The 22239-nt window shown below is 49.6% G+C and overlaps 6 non-coding genes across 6 annotated transcripts; 1 reads left to right on the forward strand and 5 right to left on the reverse strand.

The window, feature by feature from the left end:
• Window positions 1-3849: 3849 nt before the first annotated feature.
• TRNAN-GUU lies at window positions 3850-3923 on the reverse strand. The gene has a single exon. It is a non-coding gene; the product is annotated as a tRNA-Asn (tRNA).
• A 967-nt stretch (window positions 3924-4890) lies between these two features.
• On the reverse strand, window positions 4891-4962 carry TRNAE-UUC. Its single transcript has one exon. It is a non-coding gene; the product is annotated as a tRNA-Glu (tRNA).
• Window positions 4963-5892: 930 nt separating this feature from the next.
• TRNAV-CAC lies at window positions 5893-5965 on the reverse strand. Its single transcript has one exon. It is a non-coding gene; the product is annotated as a tRNA-Val (tRNA).
• A 587-nt stretch (window positions 5966-6552) lies between these two features.
• On the reverse strand, window positions 6553-6626 carry TRNAN-GUU. The gene has a single exon. It is a non-coding gene; the product is annotated as a tRNA-Asn (tRNA).
• A 3153-nt stretch (window positions 6627-9779) lies between these two features.
• Window positions 9780-9851, forward strand: TRNAQ-CUG. The gene has a single exon. It is a non-coding gene; the product is annotated as a tRNA-Gln (tRNA).
• Window positions 9852-16350: 6499 nt separating this feature from the next.
• On the reverse strand, window positions 16351-16514 carry LOC122678544. The gene has a single exon (XR_006336202.1). It is a non-coding gene; the product is annotated as a U1 spliceosomal RNA (small nuclear RNA).
• Between the last annotated feature and the right edge of the window lie 5725 nt (window positions 16515-22239).

The following is a 22239-nucleotide window of genomic DNA, read 5'->3' on the forward strand; positions in this document are numbered from 1 at the left end:
CCTTATATAAATACCACATGGAAGCATAAACAGTAGAGTATTTCCCCCAGAAATTCTTCATTTTTAAATTTTACATTTATGGAACTGATTATTACCTTCCTTAAGAGAAGTGACACCTTTAAATTTTGAGAGGCCTAACTTGTCTGTTCTCCCCAGAGTGAGAGAAAGTCTATTGACTTGTTTCTGAGAAAATATATTTAAACGGGGGATAAAAATACATCCAAGCAGTGGGCCTTGCTTGACTTCCCTGGGGGTACACTGCGTAGGAACCTGCCTGCCAGTGGAGGGGAAACAGGTCCGATCCCTCGTCTGGGAAGATTCCACGTGCCGCAGAGCAACTAAGCCCTCGAGCCACCGCTGCCGAGCCTGTGAGCCGCCGCTACTGAAGCCCACGCACCTAGACTGTGCTCTGAAACAGGAGACGCCACCGCAACGAGATGCCTGCACACTCCAGCTAGAGAGAACCCACACAAAGCAACGAATACAGGGCAGCCAAAAATAAATAAAATTAATACATTTTTAAAAAAAATTAGTAAGCCTAAAAAAAAAAAAAAATTAGTGAGCCTTACGGAAGGTGAAAAAGCAGAGTCAACGATGTATATTAACAACACTTGCCAGTGTGGGAAACAAGATGAAATATACTTAAGCGATATTGGAGGAATCTCACTGAGGAAAATAGGAATTCTGTCCTACACTTATGAGTCCCCAGTGTATAAAACTGTGCTTGATGTCATTGCTAGTCCTTCCTTTTTCTTGAGGGCTGAACTTGCTTACAGTTCTGGAAGGACTCGATCTTGATTTGCAGGGTTGTCAGAAGTGCTGACGTTGCTGACTTCATTGCTTCCTTGCAAAGATATCAGTGTCTTTTCCTCTGCATTCTGTAGTCTGATTTCAACAATCCTTACCTCACTCGTTGAATGTTTTCAGCTATTTAGAAACTTTCACATACCAGTGAAAGAAACACTCTGTTCCATGCGAAAAATCCAGCGTCCTTCCTGTGTTAATCTCGTCTATTAATCTTGAGTTTCTCATGAGGGGAGGATGCATAGTAAGATGATCCTTCCGTAGATAGGCCACCTGTGCAGTGCTTGACGAGTATAGACCGGGCCCGTGGATTTTACCGAACAGAGGAAAGAGGAGAAGCGGACGACTTCTCACCGCTGCCGTGTCACATCCCAGGGAATACCAGAAGCATCAAGACAAGCAGCAGTGAAAAAAGCCTCGTGGGCCAGAGTAACTGTCATCGTCTACCTCACAGGGAATGGACCCCTGTCAGCCACCACTCAATGTGGATTATCCCCAGAAGTTCACTTCCTAAAACGAGACCAGATTCCCACACGGATAGGAGAAATTGCTTCAGTCGAGTCCAACTCTGTGCAACCCCATGGACGGTATCCTGCCAGGCTCCTCTGTTGGATGGGATTCTCCAGGCGAGAACACTGGAGTGGGTTGCCGTGCCCTACTCCAGGGGATCTTCCTGACTCAGGGATCGAACACCGTGTAACTGACCTCTTCCGCAATGGCAGGCAGGCTCTTTACCACTAGCGCCACCTTATCAGTGATGAACAAATCAGAGAGAGAACATCCGTTCAGTTCAGTTCAGTTCAGTCGCTCAGTCGTGCCCGACTCTTTGCGACCCTATGAATCGCAGCACGCCAGGCCTCCCTGTCCATCACCAGCTCCCGGGGTTTACTCAAACTCATGCCCAACGAGTCGGTGATGCCATCCAGCCATCTCATCCTCTGTCGTCCCCTTCTCCTCCTGCCCCCAATCCCTCCCACCATCAGGGTCTTTTCCAATAAGTCAACTCTCCTCATGAGGTGGCCAAAGTACTGGAGTTTCATCTTCAGCATCAGTCCTTCCAATGAACACCCAGGACTGATCTCCTTTAGGATGGACTGGTTGGATCTCCTGGCAGTCCAAGGGACTCTCAAGAGTCTTCTCCAACACCACAGTTCAAAAGCGTCAATTTTTCGGCGCTCAGCTTTCTTCACAGTCCAACTCTCACACCCATACATGACCACTGGAAAAATCATAGGGCTTTGTTGGCAAATTAATGTCTCTGCTTTTTAATATGCTATCTAGGTTGGTCCTAACTTTCCTTCCAAGGAGTAAGCGTCTTTTAATTTCACGGCTGCAGTCACCATCTGCAGTGATTTTGGAGCCCCCCAAAATAAAATCTGATACGGTTTCCACTGTCTCCCCATCTATTTCCCATGAGGTGATGGGACCAGATGCCATGATCTTAGTTTTCTGAATGTTAAGCTTTAAGCCAACTTTTTCACTCTCCTCTTTCACTTTGATCAAGAGGCTTTTTAGTTCCTCTTCACTTTCTGCCAAAAGGGTGGTGTCATCTGCGTATCTGAGGTGATTGATACTTCTCCCGGCAATCTTGATTCCAGCTTGTGCTTCTTCCAGCCCAGCGTTTCTCATGATGTACTCTGTATATAAGTTAACATATTTGTCCCCAAACCACACGGTACAGAAACGTCAAAACGCACAGTCTCTGCACATAAGACTGAATAGAAGAACAGAGCAAACAGGAACCAATAGCTCTAAGGGTCCAGGTCTGAAGCAGGCAGCTGTGAGGGGCAGGATTCCGGGGGCTCCCACGACATGTCTTGGATGGGCTAATTTTTATCAGTTCAGTTCAGTTCAGTTCAGTTCAGTCGCTCAGTCGTGTCCGACTCTTCCAAAAAATAACCAAACCAAAAAACTGTCAAGGCATAAAGTAAAGGGGGTGTTCCATGGTAACCCCCCCACCCCCGCCCACTTTATAGGAGGAGGGACAGGCATCAGCTTTTTTCCCCTCAAGTTAAAAGTGTGACCAAAGTTTGTAAATAAAAGAAGAAAGGAGAGAAGGGAAAAGCCTCTGGGATCAGTGAGATTTTTCTCTCTGGATAAGTTGCTCGGCAGAAAGAGGTCACCCTGGCCGTCTTCTCTGGACCCGGTTGACCAGGTCACCAGACAAAACAATGGACAGTTACTGGAGGGCTTTAAAAATGTTCAGTGACTAACTCTCCACCATAAGCGATAGAGTATCTCTGTGTAACGCCTCAGCGTCCCCCTGTTGTCTCTCCCCGTGGTTGGGTCGGGAGGCCACGGCTCCCTCTGTTAGTTAGGAGGACCATAGGGAGATGTACACAAAGATTGTTGTGCTGCCAAAGTAATCGAAGAAGGAGACACCGAACGACCGGAAAATAATTTGAAATACGATTCAGTCCCACTTCTGTGGAAGGCAAACTTGCAGGATTTACCAACTTAAGAAGCATATAAACACTAAAGGTAGCAATTGCACTTCCAGGCTTCTACACTGTGGAAATAAATACCTGCACAAATGGTCAGAGGTGTGAGTACAATAATGATGGTTGCCGCATATGTGTCATCATCACACCATGAAAGCAAATAATACATGAACCATGTAGGAAATGCCTTTCTAAAAAAATAATGCAGAGGCTGCTGCTGATGGTGGGTTCACTGATAACACTACTGACAGAACAATTGCTAAGTGCTGGCCTCCTTTCACAGGTGAAAACCCTGGGGCACAGAACACTTGGGGCACTTAGACCTGTCTAAGTCTAGGTACTTGGCATAATAAAGGCTTGACCGCACCCGAAACTGGCTTCCTTGATCTCTGTCAGGAGGTCCTGCATCAGGCGAATGTGAGTGAACAGGAATACACTTGCACTTTCAGAGTATAGGGCTGGAAAGGTGAGGTGGCCCAGACCGGCAGCAGTCCGGAGGTGACTAGGACCCCCGAGTGCAGGAGAGCAGATTTTTTGTGTGTGGAACCGCTTGAATGGTCGTCGGCACGGAACACCTTGAATGGGTTCTAAAACCTCCACCGCCCGTCCCTGGGTGGGCTCGAACCACCAACCTTCCGGTTAACAGCCGAACGCGCTAACCCATTGCGCCACAGAGACAGCACCACACCGCGTCCCTCCACTCTTTGTGCTGGAGACAAAGAGTGCCTCCTGCTCCGCCGAGAAACGGTGCCAGTTCCAAAGCCTCGGGAAAACGCAAAGATGAGAACGGTGAAATCACATTGGACCTGAGACTGGGTCAAGGCCAGGAGAAGACTACACAAAACACCATTATCCTAGGGCAGACAATTCCGGAAAGCTCTTGAGAATACTCCCCCTCCCTTTGATGCATTTCCCACCCCGTCCACTCATCCTCACACCACAGGAAAGAAGGCTTCCCCTTTGCGATCTGGGGCACACAGAGAGCCAGGCAAGAGCCAAGGGGGCAGCTGCACTTCCCCATGGGTCTTCCCGAGGGAGGTGGTTCTAGCGCTCAGGCTGACCCAAGACCCCACTGTCCACCAAGACGACCCGGAGGAGTCTGGATAGCACAGGGTCCTGGGGGTGGGGGATTCCTACAAGCGCAGAGCGTGCCTGGCCTGCACGTCCTGGAGAACCGAACCAGATTCCCCCTGAAGCTTCTCTGCATCCTAAAGAGAATGGATTTCAGGTTTCCATGGAGAGAGTGAGAAAGCAAACGTGGGACAACGTGAACTGTGCAGTTGAGTCCAGAATACACGATGTTACTATTCCGGTAACTTGGATGTATGTTTTGGAGGGTTTGGGGTTTGGTTTTGAATGAATCTTTGGAACTCGAGTCCCTGATTCTCTTTGGATGAAAACTCTGTAAGGAAGGCTCTGGGTTTCTATCAAGCAGAGAGAAAAGAGTGGAGAGGAGAGCTGGGCAGCCCAGGCTGTTCACTGCACACGGGGAGTCTCCTCCAGCCTGCCGGATGTCAAGGACCCTGAGGCCGGGACTCACTGGCATTCGGGACTCTGTGCAGACGCTCTTCTGCATTGGACCTTGAAGTAAAAGACAAATCTGATCTGGGCAGGAAGACTCCGAGGAATGGAGAAGAAAAGAGCTTTCCCTGACCGGGAATCGAACCCGGGCCGCGGCGGTGAAAGCGCCGAATCCTAGCCACTAGACCACCAGGGAACCGTTCGGAAACACCGCCTTGGCTGTCCAGGAGATAATGGAGAGTGGAAAGATGAGACCAGAGATGCAGAGAACAGGAAAGGAAATCTCCCAGCGCCACTATGGCTGTATGCAGCTGTGCGAGGCTCCCAGCCCTTGACCCGCTGCTCGTCGCCCTTCAAATGCCCGTTCCTGGGCGACGCTTCTCGTTCTGAGACCAGGTCACAAACTATCCTGTTGGGTCCCTTCTTCCTGGTCCAACTCTAGCGCTGTGTGCTGCCGAGCCCAGGTCATGCTCTCTTTGTGAACCTCGGTTTTCCCTCGAGTCAGGCGCTGGCTTGGCTTTCAGCGGGTGATGAGCAGATCCGCCTACCTCCAGATCTCTGACCTGGCCTCGGGGCCTCTCCTGACGACCGCACGGGTACGGGTTCCTTTCCCTCCGCGACCGGCTGAGTTCGCGGAGCTTTAAATTCTTCACGCCCGTGTGTTTGGCTGGAGTCCACGGTGAGTCCTGGGTGCTGTCTCTTTTCTTCTACCAGGGAGACAAAACTGCTCCTCAGGTGTTCCGAGGTGGGGGAAAGCAAGTGGGCGTCACGGGAGTGAACTCCATGGTGTTCAGAGACAATCTGTGAACACGTGGAAGAGACCCAGGCGCCCGATAGGGAGCCGAGGGGGTTTCCGGACGGAAAGGTGACTCGAAGTCAGCCTTGTCCTTCCCGGCCCCACCCCCCGGGATGAACTGGGCCTGGACTCACAGGGACTCGGAGCAGAGAAAGGAGGGCTGCTTCCTAGTGCAGAGTAGACTTCCAGGTGGTCACCAACTCCTCCTACAGCTGCGGTGGTCTGCTTCACCCGGAGCCTTTGAAACCTTTTGGTTTTGCCAATCAGAATGCACTTCTCGGCGGGGCAGCGTGGGGGGCGGGCGGCGGGGTTGGAAGAAAATAAGCAGGCTGTTTCCGCCCGGTTTCGAACCGGGGACCTTTCGCGTGTGAGGCGAACGTGATAACCACTACACTACGGAAACAGGATACCCGCTACGGCCTAACACTGTATCCATGAAAAGCCGAGGTCCCGCCATCGGTATCTAGACCACCAATTTCTAACACTCAAACAGGAACCTTGAAGCCCCAAGCTCTCTCAGGCACGGAGACGGCGGCCCCCGAGGGCCCTGCTTTACGTTCCTCATCTCCCCTCAAGTGAGGACCCTCGGGCCCCCACAGGCTGCCTTTGGGGTCCCGCACCCAACGCAGAGTCGTCAGACCCTCAGCTCCGCACCCCATCGCAGGGGTCGCCCCCCGCCGACTCCCCAGCTCCCGGAAGCCGCAGGGGGTTGGGGGTGCGCCCGAGGCCCAGGAGACCCCGCAGCCCAGCGGTGTGGACGCCGCCCCTCCCGCGCTGCGGACCCGCGCCTCGGTGGCCCTTTCCACGGAGCCGGCGGTCAGCGCTCCGGGCTCTCAGGAATGACGGCCGCTCCCAGTCCACCCGGGACCCGCCCTCCTCTGCGCCTGACTCCTGCGCTCTTTCTCCGCAAGCCGGCTCGCCGCAGCACTTCTCCGGTGTCCCCTTGGCAAAAGGGAGTCTCTTTGGTGTTCTCTAAAATCTCACCCCCACCGTCCCTGGGTGGGCTCAAACCACCAACCTTTCGGTTAACAGCCGAACGCGCTAACCGATTGCGCCACAGAGACAGCAGCACAGGCCTTTTCTGGACTCTGTATGGAGTAGACACTCACTCATTCCCGGGGGAAGTGCCCTGCCCCCAGGGATACGCTGCCACGTCCTTGCCCCTACCCGCCACAGATGCCAGCGCCCTCAGAGATCCCGGGATCCAGGGCTCGGACCCTCCGGGCCTGAGCCGGATGAGATCCGAGGACAGCTGAACACCCCCGGTGGGCTCCCATGATGGCCCTTCCTGTTTCCTCGCCTACACCCAATGAATGAGAGTTTGCCCACCCTGGCAAAGGCCTCCGGGCCGAGGTTGTGCTTAGGTTCCCTGTGTCCACCAGGCGATTTCCACCAGGGCAGAGGTCGTGGGGATGGTCGCCCTGTGTCCGCACGCCCAGGACAGGGACTGGCACTCAGCGGGACGCTCTAGGACTTGGATGAATAGATTCTCGTCTTTAGCCCTTGCCCCATCAAGACCCCTGAGAACGGAAATACCGAAGAGTTTCCCAAGAGCGAAAAGTTCGAAGGGAGGGGAAAGCTGAGCGAGGAAGGCCAGGGAGGGGAGAATCATAGAATTTGTGCTTCCACCCGTCCCTGCTCCTTCTCTTGCCTTCCCTCTTCTTCTTGCTCTTCTTCCCAACACTCCAACTGTGAAATGTTGACAGGGCCACATCTGAGAAGACAGACCCGACGAATCTGTGCTCAGGAGCACAAGCTCTGGGTTGTAAAAATGGTTCTGCCCTGGGTGGCCTTGAACAAATAAAGAAAACTTTGGGTATCTCCCTACTTTTTTGTGCAAAATGGGAGCAATAGGAGCATTCTTCTTCATTCTGCTCTTGTCAGATGTGCCTGGGTTTAGAAACTACTGGATCAATAATGCTATAGGCAGCAAAATCATAAATACTGTCATCACAATCCTCTGAATCTTTTGACAACCACTGTCCTTGTTTATTTCCCCTGAAAGTAGCTTTCTGCCTCTAGAAATTTCTGTAAACTGATTGCTCTTGCGGTTTGCTCGACTGTGGCCAGGCCACCCTCTTCATCGCCAGTTCTCTGCTTGCTAGACGGGGACCCAAGTGCAGGTTGGAGGAAGTGGGAAGAGCACAGAGCGGTGGGGAAAACGGGCCTTTGTGCACCCTTTGGAGAGGCCTCTGGGACCGGTGGGGTCCTCCCGCTGCCTTCTTTGGTTTCAGGGGAGCTCCGGGAGGGCAGGGATCTGGTGGCGGTCGCTCTTGTGTCCCCTCGCCGAGAACAACTTGAGGGCCTCCTCACTCAGTCTCCCAGAGACCCTCAGAGCGTCCTGCCCAGAGAGCAAGGTACTGGTGCTTCCTGGCATGGTGGGAAATATTCCCGCATCTTCCTCCTAACCGTGGAAACCGGAGGTGGTGGAGGAGCACTAGCGACAGAAGGAGAAGGTCCAGAAAGACAGGGTGGAATGGGAGGGGAAGGGGCTGCAAAGGGGGGATGAGGAGAAAGAGAGCCAGGAAGAAGGGGAGATGAGAGCGAGGTGGATGGAGCCCTACAAAGGGAGGCAGATAGAGTGGGAGGACCAGCGAGAGGGAAAGGGCAGTGGAGGGCAGGGGGGAGGAGGCGGAGTTACCTCCCCAGGGCAGTTCTGTTCACTGGCCCCCAGCACAGGCAGCTCCCACCACATACATCCCCACAGGCTCCTTGACTCTCAGATCCAACACCCAGGCTTTCGTCCGTCAGAGACGGTCTCTCCACCCGTTGCAGTGCTAACCTCATTTGGTTTTCCTCCCTGCCCCTTGTGAGAGCCTGGTTCTCTAGGTTTCCTGGCCATTCTGTGATCTGCCAACATACTTTCTGTGCATTTCTTCTCTTCCTATGTCAGCCAGAGACCATTACTGATCCTTGCACTCGTAAACTTGGACCGACCTCCAAGGGCTCCTGGAGGGGCACTTGGTGGTGTTTGTTACCCCTCAGCTTCTTGCTTTTCCAAAAGGAAGTTTCATCTTTTCATCCCGGGGCTGTATGCGAACTTCCTCCTCCTAAGAGGCGCCTCCCCTTTGCCTCCTTCCTCCTGTGTCAACCTCTGTCCAGCCTCTGGGAACAAACCACGTGTCTCCAGGCAACACTGGCCACCTTTCCGACTCCTTTCTTTGGGCTGCAGCTCTCTTCTTCAGATGCTGTTTTTTTCAGTGCTGTGTACTGGATGAGGGAAGAAATGGCTTTGCGATAGGATGAAGAAGTAAAGATTATTACTTGGAGACAGCAGGTGGACTTATACTTATTATACATGTGAATATTTAGTGTGGTGGTATTTTGTGTACATAAAAACTGTCTACACTGTAAGACAACTTGGATACATACCTTCTAAATAGGTGTGCACACTTCTTTGTTAAACTGTGCAGTTTCTGGATATGTTAAGAAATTGGAATGAAACTGACGTTTCATTCCAAAAAGCTCTGACAAGAGTCTGTGGCTGCCTGCGTGTCAGAGCCCTGCCCCGTGGGCTCCACGACATGTGGCTGATCTTGAGCCACCCCCAGGTGCTTTCGGCCTGGTCTGTCTGAGGGTTTTGTGTAAATGTTCATCTTTCCTTACACTGTAAACCTGACAAACTTGGGGAGAAACACTTACCGCCCCCCCCCCCCCCAATCAGAACTGTATGGAGAAGAAAAGGAGAGTTCTCCTGCCTCCATTCCCACTCCACACACTTTATATGTTACACATAAGAGGTGGTGGTGGTGGTGGCTTTGGAGTGTAATCGGTGCTACAGGAAATCCAAGGGACCCAGGAGATCCCACCTCCTGCCCTGACGATCATCTGCCCTCTCTGGGCTCTGGGGAAAGGGTGAAGGCAAAGGAAAGGAAAATAACACTCTTATTTGCAGAAATTTTACCTCAGCATGGGACACTGGCAAACCGAGGCAGAATATGCGGTTGATGACGGTGACTTACGGGGGCCCTTCCCTGACCGGAAACCCAGAGTGGAAAGTTTACTTCATTTTCTGAGGTGCGCTGTGAACTGAGAGATGTCAGTCAAAGGAGAGGAGCAGAGAGAAACCAGAGAGGGCTGAACATCAAAGCGGGTCATCCGTACTCAGATCTTGTCGGGTCCTTGGAAGAACTGCCCTGAGATTATGGGTGGGACGTATGGAGCCTAAAGAAGTGGGTACCGTTCTCTGGCGATGGAAGGAAGTTGGCTTTCAAAGGGGTTCCATGGTGTAATGGTGAGCACTCTGGACTCTGAATCCAGCGATCCGAGTTCAAATCTCGGTGGGACCTTTCTGTTTAATTTCAAGAAGGACACGTTTTACTCCCCTGCTTTCCGGCTCCCGCGACCCCCAGCGGCGTGGCTCACACGGGCACGGCGGACAGGTGTGGGACCGAACGGGACCGGGGGCGGGACAGGTGTGGGACCGAACGGGACCAGAGCCGTCCGGCTCTGCCCATCCCTGGCCGTCGGAGGGCCGGCGCCTCCCCTGCCCTCCACCTCCCGGCCAGGGGCGCAGCGACGCCCCCTCGTCGAGCGCAGCCCCCTCGTCGGGTCCCCTGGGTCTCGGCGGGTAAAAGGCAGAGGCTGCGCCCACCGACTCCTGCCCCTCGAGGGGGCTTCGCACCGCACCCCTTGTAACCGCACGGTTGTCCCGGTGCGTAAATGGTGGCGGGGAGGGGCTGCGATGTCGCTGATCAGCCAGGATGGCAGCCTGGACCAGGACGGCAGGTCCAGGGTTCCAGACCTGACTGGGATGAACTATGCTTTATTCAGGTTCTCTATTATTCCGGATATTAATTGATCTTGTCCCAGTTTATTATGATTTTATTCAGAGTTTCTCGCTCCGAAGTCTCCGCTGGGCACGCAAAGCCGCTGTTCGGCCAAGGTTTGAGCCTTGACTTCTGGAAATCGCGTCCTTTGGTCCCAAGCTCAGCCCGAAAGAGGAGCGCGGGCCGCGGATTCCGGCGTCTGAGGAGACCCCAGGTCCCTGGCCCACGGCCGCCCGGCCAGGCTGCTGCGGGGCCGAAGGGGAGACGGGCCGCTCGGAGTCCGCACCCCCGGCCGGGCCCCCTTCGTCCTGCCGAGACTCTGCTCCACCGAGAAGACACCCCACGACGTGAGCGTGGGGTGGACACCCCACTTGTGTCCTCCACTGCTCGGGAGAAAAATTTGGATGAGGCCCGTGATGGACTTGAAAAGCTAGTTAAAATGCTCCCTTCGCGGTGCTAAGGAGCATCTTTCTGACGCTTGTATTTTGGATCTTTCAGCGGTTACAAAGGACTCAATGACGCAGCTGTCTTTGGAGGCCGCGAAAAGAAAGGTGTGAGGCCGGCGAAAAGATCCGAGGAAGGGCAAGGGCAGGAGAGAACAGAGGATGAGCCCGAAGGGAGAAAAGGACTGGAAGGGAGAGGAGCGGGCGGGTGCCGCGGTGGGGACGGTCGCTGGCTTGGGGCGACCACAGCGAGCGCCTCATTCTGGAGCAGTTCCCACTCTTTACTGACGTGTCCGGGAACCCGCTTCACCCTAAATTGCAAAGCTGCTGGCCTGGCATTTGTCCTGGCCAAGTTTCCTTCGCGGGTTCCGTCCGGAGCGGTGAGGTGGGCTCTGCCAGTCCGCAGGTGAGTGGAAGTCCTGGCGGCTGCCTTGGGGATGACTGGCGGGCAGGGAAACGCACACACTCCACTTTCCCCCTTTGCAGGCCGGTCTGCAGGGCCTGGGATGGGAAACTGGAAAATCCAGCGTCAATATTTATTTAGAGATAAGGAGATAAATAGCCAAACAGTTGGTTACCTGACCTGAAAGTGTTTATTCGTGGAAAAAAAGAAACGTGGGATGGGATCAGGGTCCACTTTCTCCCATAACAAGTTTTGGGGCATATGTAACTGACTATATATATATATACTATATATATGTACATATATTACTGCATCTAATGTATACACATATATTGTATGAGTAAAACTCACCGCTTGTGTGTCCAACTTAAATTTTTATGTAATTATATGTACCAAGCTTTAAAAATTCTGGGTCTAGTGTCATGTGTAGGAATGTTTTCCACTGTAAAAATGTAAAAAAAGAAAAAAAGAAAAAATTGGGGGGGGGGCATTCTCGAAGCAAGCAACTGGACCATTATTCCCCCTTTGATGGGCTGATCACAAGAGCTAGTAAACAAACTGGCAGATCCTCTCAGCCCAGGAGGTCACTGCTTTCGTCTCTCTAGGAAGGTTCATAGTCACTGAAAAGTGTCAGTAACAAATAAAATCACACCCAATCTTTATGCAGTGTTGCTCCCAAAATGCAAGAGTTTACACCCAATGAAGACAGGCAAAGTGCCATGTGCCCAGGCATGGTCTACAAGTTTTAAATGGGTTTACTCACTTAATCCTTTCAAAAGGCTGGCATCAGGTCATCATCCTCATTTCACATATGAGAAACCTGAGACATAGAAAGGTTAAATAACTTGTCAAGTCAGTCAGTGAGTGGGATCTGAAAGCAGGAATTTGAACGGCAGCCTTCCTGGCTCCACAGGGTGTCCTATCAGTCAAAGAGGAACACAAACCGTAAAAATGCTTGACAAGAAATTTAAGACCGTCTATTTCTTTTGAAAAATCACCCAAGAGGAGTCACGTAACAGGCATTCAGTTCAGTCGCTCAGTTGTGTCCAACTCTTTGCGACCCCATGGGCTGCAGCACGCCAGGCTTCCCTGTCCATCACCAACTCCCGGAGCCTGCTCAAACTCAAGTCCATCCAGCCGGTGACGCCATCCAACCATCTCGTCCTCTGCCGTCCCCTTCCCTCCCGCCCTCAATCTTTCCCAGCGTCAGGGGCTTCTCCAGTGTGTCAGTTCTTCGCAACAGGTGGCCAAAGTATTGGAGCTTCAGCTTCAGCATTAGTCCTTCCAATGAATATTTGGGGCTGATTTCCTTTACGATGGACTGGTTGGGTCTCCTTGCAGTCCCAGGGACTCTCAAGAGTCTTCTCCAACACCACAGTTCAAAAGGTTCAATTCTTCGGCGCTCTGCTCTCTTTATGGTTCAACTCTCACATCCACATGCGACTACTGGAAAAACCATAGCTTTGACTAGACAGACCTTTGTTGGCCAGTGCTGAGTTTTCCAAATTTGCCGGCATAATGAGTGTAGCACTTTCACAGCATCACCTTTTAGGATTTGAAATAGCTCAGCTGGAATTCCATCACCTCCACTAGCTTTGTTCGGAGTGATGCTCCCTAAGGCCCACTTGACTTCACGCTCCAGGATGTCCGGCTCTAGGTCAGTGATCACACCATCATGGTTATGTGGGTCATGAAGATCTCTTTTGTATAGTTCTTCTGTGTATTCTTGCCACCTCTTCTTAATATCTTCTGCTTCTGTTAGGTCCATACCGTTTCTGTCCTTTATTGTGTCCATCTTTGCATGAAATGTTCCCTTCGTAGCTCTAATTTTCTTGCAGAGATCTCTAGTCTTTCCCATTCTATTGTTTTCCTCTATTTCTTTGCATTGTTCACTGAGGAAGGCTTTCTTATCTCTCCTTGCTATTCTTTGGAACTCTGCATTCAGATGGGTATATCTTTCCTTTTCTCGTTTGTCTTTTGCTTCCTTTCTTTTCTCAGCTATTTGTAAGGCCTCCTCAGACAGCCATTTTGCCTTTTTGCATTTCTTTTTCTTGGCGATGGTTTTGATCACTGCCTCCTGTACATTGTTACGAACCTCCGCCCACAGTTCTTCAGGCACTCTGTCTAAATATATATATATATATATGTAAGAAAATAAGCTGCCACCTGTAGTCCCAACCCCCGGAATTAACTACTGTTATTCTAAGTTTTGGCGAAACATATATATGCTTAGTTTATAACATTCAAATGATGCAGAAAACACAAATATGTAAAATTTTGAGACATGTTAAATTCAAAAATAACTTCTGTTAAGGTAGTTACATATTGATGGAGTCATTTCGGTATATCAACAGAGAGGAAAGAAATATATTGTAGCTCAGTTGGTAAAGAATCTGCCTGCAATGCAGGACACCCGGGTTTGATTCCTGGCTCTGGAAGATCCCCTGGAGAAGGAAATGGCAACCCTCTCCAGTATTCTTGCCTGGAGAATCCCATGGACGGAGGAGCCTGGCAGGCTACAGTCCATGGGCTCACAAGAGTCGGACACGACTTAGTGACTAAACCACCACCATACTCTTATAAAATAGAGCTCTTATAGATTCTATTTTTATTTTTAAGCATTCGACTTAATAGTGCATAAATTTAATGGAAGAAAAATAAAGAAAAATGAAGAAGTTGTTGAACTTTCAATCAAATTGTTTACACGAGAGATGCTTTTCTGAAAGGATTCCCTAAGGCTAATAACAATAATAATTTAATGAAGACATTACATTTTGGAATGATTCTTCTCATTACTTCTAAAAATCAGATTTCTTAAGGTATAATTTGAAAATAATACAACACATCCATTTCAGGTTTGATGACTTTTGACAAACAAACGACCGGTAGTACCCACAGAACCACTATCCTGTTCAAGGAAAAAGAATGTCTCCAGTACTCCAGACTGTCCTCTGTGCCCCTTTGCAGTCAATCCCCCTACCGCTCCCCGACCCAGGTAATCAGTGCTCTAGTTCCTGTCTCTGTGGATCAATTTCTCAGTTCTCGAAATTCACATAAATGGAACCACAGAGCATGTACTTTTTCCCTCACTCAGCACGGTGCGTTTGAGAGTAATCCATGCTGTTGCCATGTATCAGGTATTTGTACCACTTTAGCGAGGAGTAGTAGTCCTTTGAATGAATATGTCACAATCATATATATCTATTCATCACAGGATGGACATTTGAAATGTTTTCAATTTGGGGACTATTATGAACAAAGCTGCTATATAAGCAAGTCCCTTTCGTGGGCTTATCCTTTGTAAATTCCATTTACATTTAAAAAAAATTCTTTAATACGAATTTACTTTGTGAATGGATGTTACATTCACAAAGACAATTTATTGAAGAGTTACAAGCTCATCTTTGATTGTTTCCTATCAGGACATGCGTACTATAAGCCACAGGTGTATTTTTGGTTATCCCATTTAATCTACACAACAACTTTATGAAGTACTTTATGATTATCACTTTCATAGGACACTTGCAAAATTGGCCTGGCAAATGGGAGCCGGCCCAAGGCCAAACCGGAAGGCCAGTGGTGGCAACAAGACTGAAAAGGAGGCCCCACCCCGCACCCCCCAGAAGCTGCGTTCCTAACCGCAGACCCACCCCCGACGTCTTCCTAATAACCTCGGTGTGTCTGACAGTCCTGGAAACCAATATTCAAGCCGGTCCTCGTCACGGTATTGCTTACTGATCGGCTTCTTTTGGTCAGAAACTCCTCCATCAGCGGTCCAGAGCCTAACAGCGTGGACAACCTTGAGGGTGAGGGAATCTGTTAAAAACTCCAAAAACCGGTTTTCTCATCAGTAAGCCACTAAAAATTAACCTTGGTCTTGTTGCAGATGTTTCATATTTGAGCAAGGAAATCTCCCGCTGTTGGGGAGACAGGATAGGATGTTCTACTTTCACTTTCAATGACCTAGATCCTCGATCCGCATCCTGCGTGCTTTCTGGTTAGTTTTCTTTGGCCCTACCCTCAAGCATCACCTCACTCCCAGCACCTCCTCCGATCTCAGAGGCTTCTTGGGGCTGAGAGTGCCGCCCCCGAGGCAGCCACGAGGGGGAGGACAGTCCTTCCCGCCATGGTCCTGCCTTTTCTGTTTGGCCCAGTGGTTTCTATCTGCCAGGAGGACTTTGTGAATCAGAAGGGAGCACAACACATCCTGAGAAAGGGGTTGGCAAATAGCCCACAAAACTGCCGACAACTCGGCCTGGGGTTTTCTTCCAAACTGTAGTTCAATGTTTTCAGATAGGAAGAAAAGGAAAACTACTTTTGACCGAAAGAAAACAAAACAAAACAAAAGAACACGTTAGGTACGATTTCTACTGCCATTTAAGGAGAAGGGATGTTAAGGAGGTTGCCTAGTTTGCCAGACTACTTAAGCATTCAGGTGCACATTCGAGGCTGAAACAGGGGTACTGTTTTCTGACTGGGAAGGTAACAAGAGAAGGCCTAAAGAGAAAAGGCGCGGGTGAAGAGAGAACTGGATCCAGAAATACGAAGAGGCCGCTTGGGGTGGGAAGGGGTGAGTGGGATGGTATCTAAGCCTTGTCTCCAGCCATGACTAAGGCGTTTATTACACGCAAGGCAGCCGAGCACGCAAAAAACGAAGCCTCTGAAAGCAGGACACTGCTGGGATAACGGCTAGTTGCAGCCTGTCACAAGACAAGACAGGCAGACGAGAAGTTGGTCACGTGGCGCCGCCTGACTTCTCATCCGACTTCGTGTGTTTGGCCCAGAGAAGGGCCGCTCTGGTTGTATCCTGCGCCTCAGGCCAGCCTTCCCCCACGCACAAACACTTCACGAGGAGCTCCACAGAGCGTTCATGAGCGAGCCTGCCACGAAGTCGACAGTAAACGTACATTGGAAGTCCGCACCCACGCTACTACTCCCCTAGCAGGCTCCCGTTCCTACAAAGCCGGAAACAGGCGCCCGTTTCTCTACGGATGAATAAACGATCCTCGTACTTCAGCACCCAGTCTCCCGCACCTTACTGGGAACTCGATCCACACAAAAAGCCAGCAATGTGTCCAGAGCGTTCCTCTCTAGAACGCAGGCAAGCCGACTACGCGCAGTCAATCTTCTTAACGAGGTCTACCTCTAAGTCTATCTTTCTACCCAGAAAAACCAGGGGAAAGCGCGAACGCAGTCCCCCACTACCACAAATTATGCAGTCGAGTTTCCCACATTTGGGGAAATCGCAGGGGTCAGCACATCCGGAGTGCAATGGATAAGCCTCGCCCTGGGAAAACCACCTTCGTGATCATGGTATCTCCCCTGCCAGGTAAGTATGAGTTGCCAGCCTGCCGCCCCACCTCAACCTCATACGCCCTACACTTTACACACACGCTCACTTTACTCCACGCATCCCCGAGCCGCCTTCGACCTTCCACACAGCGCATCCACGCACTTTCAAGAAAAAAGGCCTGGATTCTCTCCCACGCCACGGGAGACCAGATGGTCTTTAAGCACCACATCACGGACCAGCAGCCCCTGCGCTCAGATATCTACATACGACACGCCCCCGTCCGTGACGCAAACGGGAACCCGCCTCTTCCCTCCAGCCCACGCCCCGCCCTACTCCCCGCCTCCGTCCTCCCACGCCGTCCGGCCCGGCCGACCGGCCGGCGGGCGCCCTCTGGGGGAAGTGACGTCCGCCTCCCGCTCCTGTTCTCCCAGCCTCTGCGTGTTGGGACCCGGCGCGCTCGGCTGCTGCCTGCCTGCCTTTTGTCCTGCCCAGCACCGGTCTGGCGGTCGGCTGAAGCCTGTGCGCCTTTTTCCAAATAACCGCGTTCCATGGGGAGAACAGAACATTTCGCAGTCCAGGGGAAACCGGTTCCTTTCAAGTCCAGTTGTCTTTGTGAGGCAGTATTGTGTGTGTGTCTAGTAAAACGCATTAAGCGTCGCGACTGGCCGTGAACTTCTATTCTTCAGAATTCAGTTTCACTCATTGAGAATTTCACTTACGTTTAGTTCACACGTTTTTTGTTAGTATTCCTAAAGACCTTAGTTTATTTAGTAATTGATGTCTCAGTATCTTAGTTTTTTGAAACTACCTAGTTAATTAATTTACTTCCATCAGTTAAATCAGCACAACTCTAGGACTTCACCAAATATCTGGAAAGATCATTTGAAGTAGACATCTCTAAAATATAATTTTTTTTAAAGAGCTTACCCAAAGCTCTTATCCCATTTACATGTACTTTAAGCTTTCATCATATCAAGTTATTTTCCTTGCAAAAGATATACTAAGGTCGTATTTATTATAGCTAGGTACAATAAAGTTCAAAATTGGGAAAGGAGTAAGTCAAGGCTGTAAAATATTGCCGCCCTGCTTATTTAACTTATATGCAGGTACATCATGCAAAGTGCCAGGCTGGATGCCTCACAAGATGGAGTCAAGATTGCCCAGAGAAACTTCAACAACCTCAGATATGCAGATGATAGCACCCTGATGGCAGAAAGCAAAGAGGAACTAAAGAGCCTCCTGATGAGGATGAAAGAGGATAGTGACAAAACTGGCTTAAAACTCAGCTTTCAAAAAAAAACTAAGATCGTGGCATCTGGCCCCATCACTTCATGGCAAATAGATGGGGGAAAAGTGGAAACCGTGGCAGATTTTTTTTTTTTTCTTGTGCTCCAAAATCACTGCGGACGGTGACTGAGAGCCAGAAGAATCGACGGTTTCGATTTGTGGGTGCTGGGTAAGACTCTCGAGAGTCCTTTGGACAGCAAGGAAATCCAACCAGACAATCCTAAGGGAAATCAACCCTGAGATTAACAAAAATATGCAGATGACAATACCCTTATGGCAGAAAGCGAAGAACTGAAGAGCCGCTTGATGAAAGTGAAAGAGGAGAGTGAAAAAGTTGGCTTAAAACTCAACATTCAGAAAACGAAGATCATGGCATCTGGTCCCATCACTTCATGGCAAATAGAGGGGAAACAGTCACAGATTTTATTTTGGGGGGGGGGGGGGCTCCAAAATCACTGCAGATCGTGACTGCAGCCATTGAAATTAAAAGACGCTTGCTCCTTGGAAGAAAAGCTATGAGCAACCTAGACAGCATGTTAAAAAGCGGAGACCTTAACACAGGTCCGTCTGAAAAAAAAAAACAGAAACAAAAACAAAGGTCTGTCTAGTCAAAGCTATGGTTTTTCCAGTAGTCGTGTATGCATGTGAGAGTTGGACTGTAAAGAAAGCTGGGCGCCAAAGAAATGATGCTTTTGAACCGTGGTGGTGGAGGAGACTCTTGAGAGTCCCTTGGACTGCAAGGAGATCCAGCCAGTCCATCGTAAAGGAAATCAGTCCTGAATATTCATTGGAAGGACTGATGCTGAAGCTGAAGCGCCAATACTTTGGCCACCTGATGCGAAGAACTGACTCGCTGGAAAAGACCCTGACTCTGGGAAAGAGTGAAGGCAGGAGGCGAAGGGTACAACAGAGCACAAGATGGTTGGATGGCATCACCGACTCAATGGACATGAGTTTGAGTAAACTCCCGGAGTTGGCGATGGACAGGGAGGCCTGGCGTGCAGCAGTCCCTGGGGCTGCAAGGAGTCAGACACGACTGAGCGACCGACTGAACTGAACTAACAGAAATAGACACACTCAAGTAGAATGAACTTTAATGCTGACATTAACAAAAGTATAGGCTCAATTATAATGGCTTCTTTGCAGGGGCGACCTCCTCTCCCCTGTCAGGTCAACAGTTAAGGAAGCCCTTCCAAAGTTAACCTGGCTCCTTCCCTATCTAGGCCCTTTAACGACTATTGTTGTTCTCCTATTTAGCCCTTGTTTAACACTGTTGGCTTAAGCTCAACATTCAGAAAACGAAGATCATGGCATCTGTTCGCATCACTTCAATTAGAGGGGAAACAGTGGAAACAGTGACAGACTTTATTTTGGGGGGGGCTCCAAAATCACTGCAGATAGCGACTGTAGCCATGAAATTAAAAGATGCTTACTCTTTGGAAGAAAAGTTATGAGCAAACTAGACAGCATGTTAAAAAATGGAAACATTACTTTGTCAACAAAGGTCCATCTAGTTAAGGCTATGGTTTTTCCAGTGGTCATGTATGGATGTGAGAGTTGGACTATAAAGAAAGCTGAGCGCTGAAGAATTGATGCTTTTGAACCATGGTGTTGGAGGAGACTCTTGAGAGTCCCTTGTACTGCAAGGAGATCCAACCAGTCCATCCTAAAGCAAATCAGTCCTGGGTGTTCATTGGAAGGACTGATGTTGAAGCTGAAACTCTAGTATTTTGGCCACCTGATACGAAGAGCTGGCTCATTTGAAAAGACCCTGATATCAGGAAAGATTGAGGGCAGGAGGAGAAGGGGGCAACAGAGGATGAGATGGTTAGATGGCATCACCGACTCAATGGACATGAGTTTGGGGAAACTCCGGGAGTTGGTGATGGACAGGGAGGCCTGGTGTGCTGCGGTTCATGGGGTTGCAAAGAGTCGGACACGACTGAGCGACTGAACTGAACTGAACTGACACAACATTGAATTTTAATTATAGCACGCATCCCTCCTTGGGCAGCTGTAAACACATCTAAAGCCATCCGATTTTGAATCACTGCCTTTCTCATTTGTATTTGTTCTTCATTTAAAGCTTGAATTGCCTTTGCGTTGCCCAGGAGGGCCTGTTTCGTGAAGTCAGTTAGAACTTTTATTTTAATCTCACAGACTTTGCCCATCCTGCATGTAAATAAGGGAAATTTCCTGGGGCTTGTTGTAAGGATGGCTTAACACTTCCATGAGCAAAGGCAAATCCTAATAGCCTTGTATGCAGATGCAAGCTCCCAATGTGCCAAGAATAGCCAAGAATAACCCGTCTCCCAAGGAGACCTTGCCTCCCGGAATACAATTATAGGGGACCACTCCATTTAAACATCTAGAAGTAGACTTTACTAAAGTAAATCCATGCCGAGGATACAGATATTTGCTGATGATGGTATGTACTTTTATGGGATGGGTAGAAGCTTACCCCACCAAGACTGAAAAAGCTAACGAAGTGGCCCGATTCTTGCTGAGAGGCATTATTCCTAGGTTTGGGTTTCCACTGAGTATAGAATCAGATAATGAGCCCGCATTTGTGGCTGAATTACTCCAACTGGTCTGCAAAGCAGTAAATACTAAATGGAAACTATATACAGCGTATAGGCCACAAAGCTCAAGAATGGTTGAGAGAACGAACCGGACAATCAAGGTGACTTTGACAAAATGGGTGCAAGAAACTGGCACCTCCCTGGATGGACTTGTTGCCATTAGTGTTAAAGAGGATCAGAATGACCGCGCGCCCGCCCCCCCCCCACCGCCTGGTTGCACGGATATTCCCCCTATGAGATAATGTTCGGGAGGCCTCCCCAACTTATTTGGGAAGTAAAGGGAAATTTATTACAAAGGGGAGGGATGGAAGTGTTGCGGTAACTGGAACAGTTGGGGAAGGTAATCCATGACATCACCCCTTATGTTCAAAAAGAAAGAATTCCATTTTCTTTAGGTACTAGTGTACACCCATACTCACCAGGAAATTTAGTATGGGTAAAGGATGGGAAATGGCAGACATCATCCCCCACCTGAAAAGGGCCATACACTATTGTACTGACCACGCCCACTGCAGTTCAATTGCAGGTATTACACCCAGCTCAAGACAGCAGCAGAGGGAGAGGGACCTTCCTTCCTAACCCGAAGGAACCACTGAAGACCCATTTCGTTTTTCATCGGCGACCACAGATTCAGGATGAGCTGCTGTGTATAATTCTGCTGTTCCTGATTGGCATGATGACCCTACCAGGACTGCAAACTCAGGATAATGTGTTCTGCCAGGGTCCAGCCTCAGCAGGATCCAGGGGTACCCTCAGGATGAACGGTGTCGGCGAGAGAGAGAGAGGGAGAGAGAGAGAGAGAGAGAGACAGACAGACAGACCAGACTGGGGGTATGCAGCAGGGTCTGGCGGTGCTTTATTTTTTACCGTAGCTTTTATACCCTAAGTTAGTACATTTCTAAGGGGAAGATAGTTTAACATTACATCAGCTTGTCCTTCACGAAACCAGGGTGTTTTCTGCATACTTCTTTGTTTATGAGAGTCTTGTACATTATCTTCTGGTCTTGGGGCCTATTGACATTTTATGACCTAGGTGAATGCAAAGCTGTTTTCTGTAATCTAGTCTTTATTGAACACAAAGGTCAGTCCTTTTGCAGAAGTTATCAGTTAAATTTATCTAAAAGGTTTACCACACAAAGACTTTGCAGCTCCGGTGAGACAGCCCCTGTTTAGCATTCCTGGTTAAAATTAACAACTCTAAACTCTTATTTTTCTAAATCTTTAACTATAACCACTTTTAGAATAATATTTTTGTGTTCTCTAATACAGCTTCACACCCCCCGAAGGGCTCTGTGCCTATTGGGGCCTTTTGTGTGATCAGGTTCTTTACGCTGTTTATGATTAAGGTGTTGTGAGCAGTCATGTGCATTAGTACGCATTTGCCAAGCAGGCTAGAATGCCAGCAAAGGGGTCTAAATTGAAACACTCCTTTCATCCTGGATAATCTTATAGGATACCACAGTCCGGGGGACATGTTAATTATTCTAAGTTGATTCTGTTTGGAGAGAGAGCGGGGAAGGACTTCTACCTGTGTCACAGAAATTAGGAGTAGTCCAATATAGCAAGCATCAGAAAGACAGATGAGGTGAGCTTTAAGGTGAGCTTCATCTTTAAGGTGAGCTTCGGGGCAGCTTTTCGAAATCCCTGAAGTCCTGATTTGCCTTGCTAATCAGGTCTTCTCCTTATGACCTTGTCAAGGGTGGGATCTCCTGTGCTGGCGCCCAGCAGTGTTCTTGTTCTGGGCGCACTCCAGATTCCCCAACAGTGTTAAACAAGGGCTAAATAGGAGAACAACAATAGTCGTTAAAGGGCCTAGATAGGGAAGGAGCCAGGTTAACTTTGGAAGGGCTTCCTTAACTGTTGACCTGACAGGGGAGAGGAGGTCGCCCCTGCAAAGAAG

This window comes from Cervus elaphus, chromosome 20 (assembly GCF_910594005.1).
Source record: "Cervus elaphus chromosome 20, mCerEla1.1, whole genome shotgun sequence".
NCBI lineage: Eukaryota > Metazoa > Chordata > Mammalia > Artiodactyla > Cervidae > Cervus > Cervus elaphus.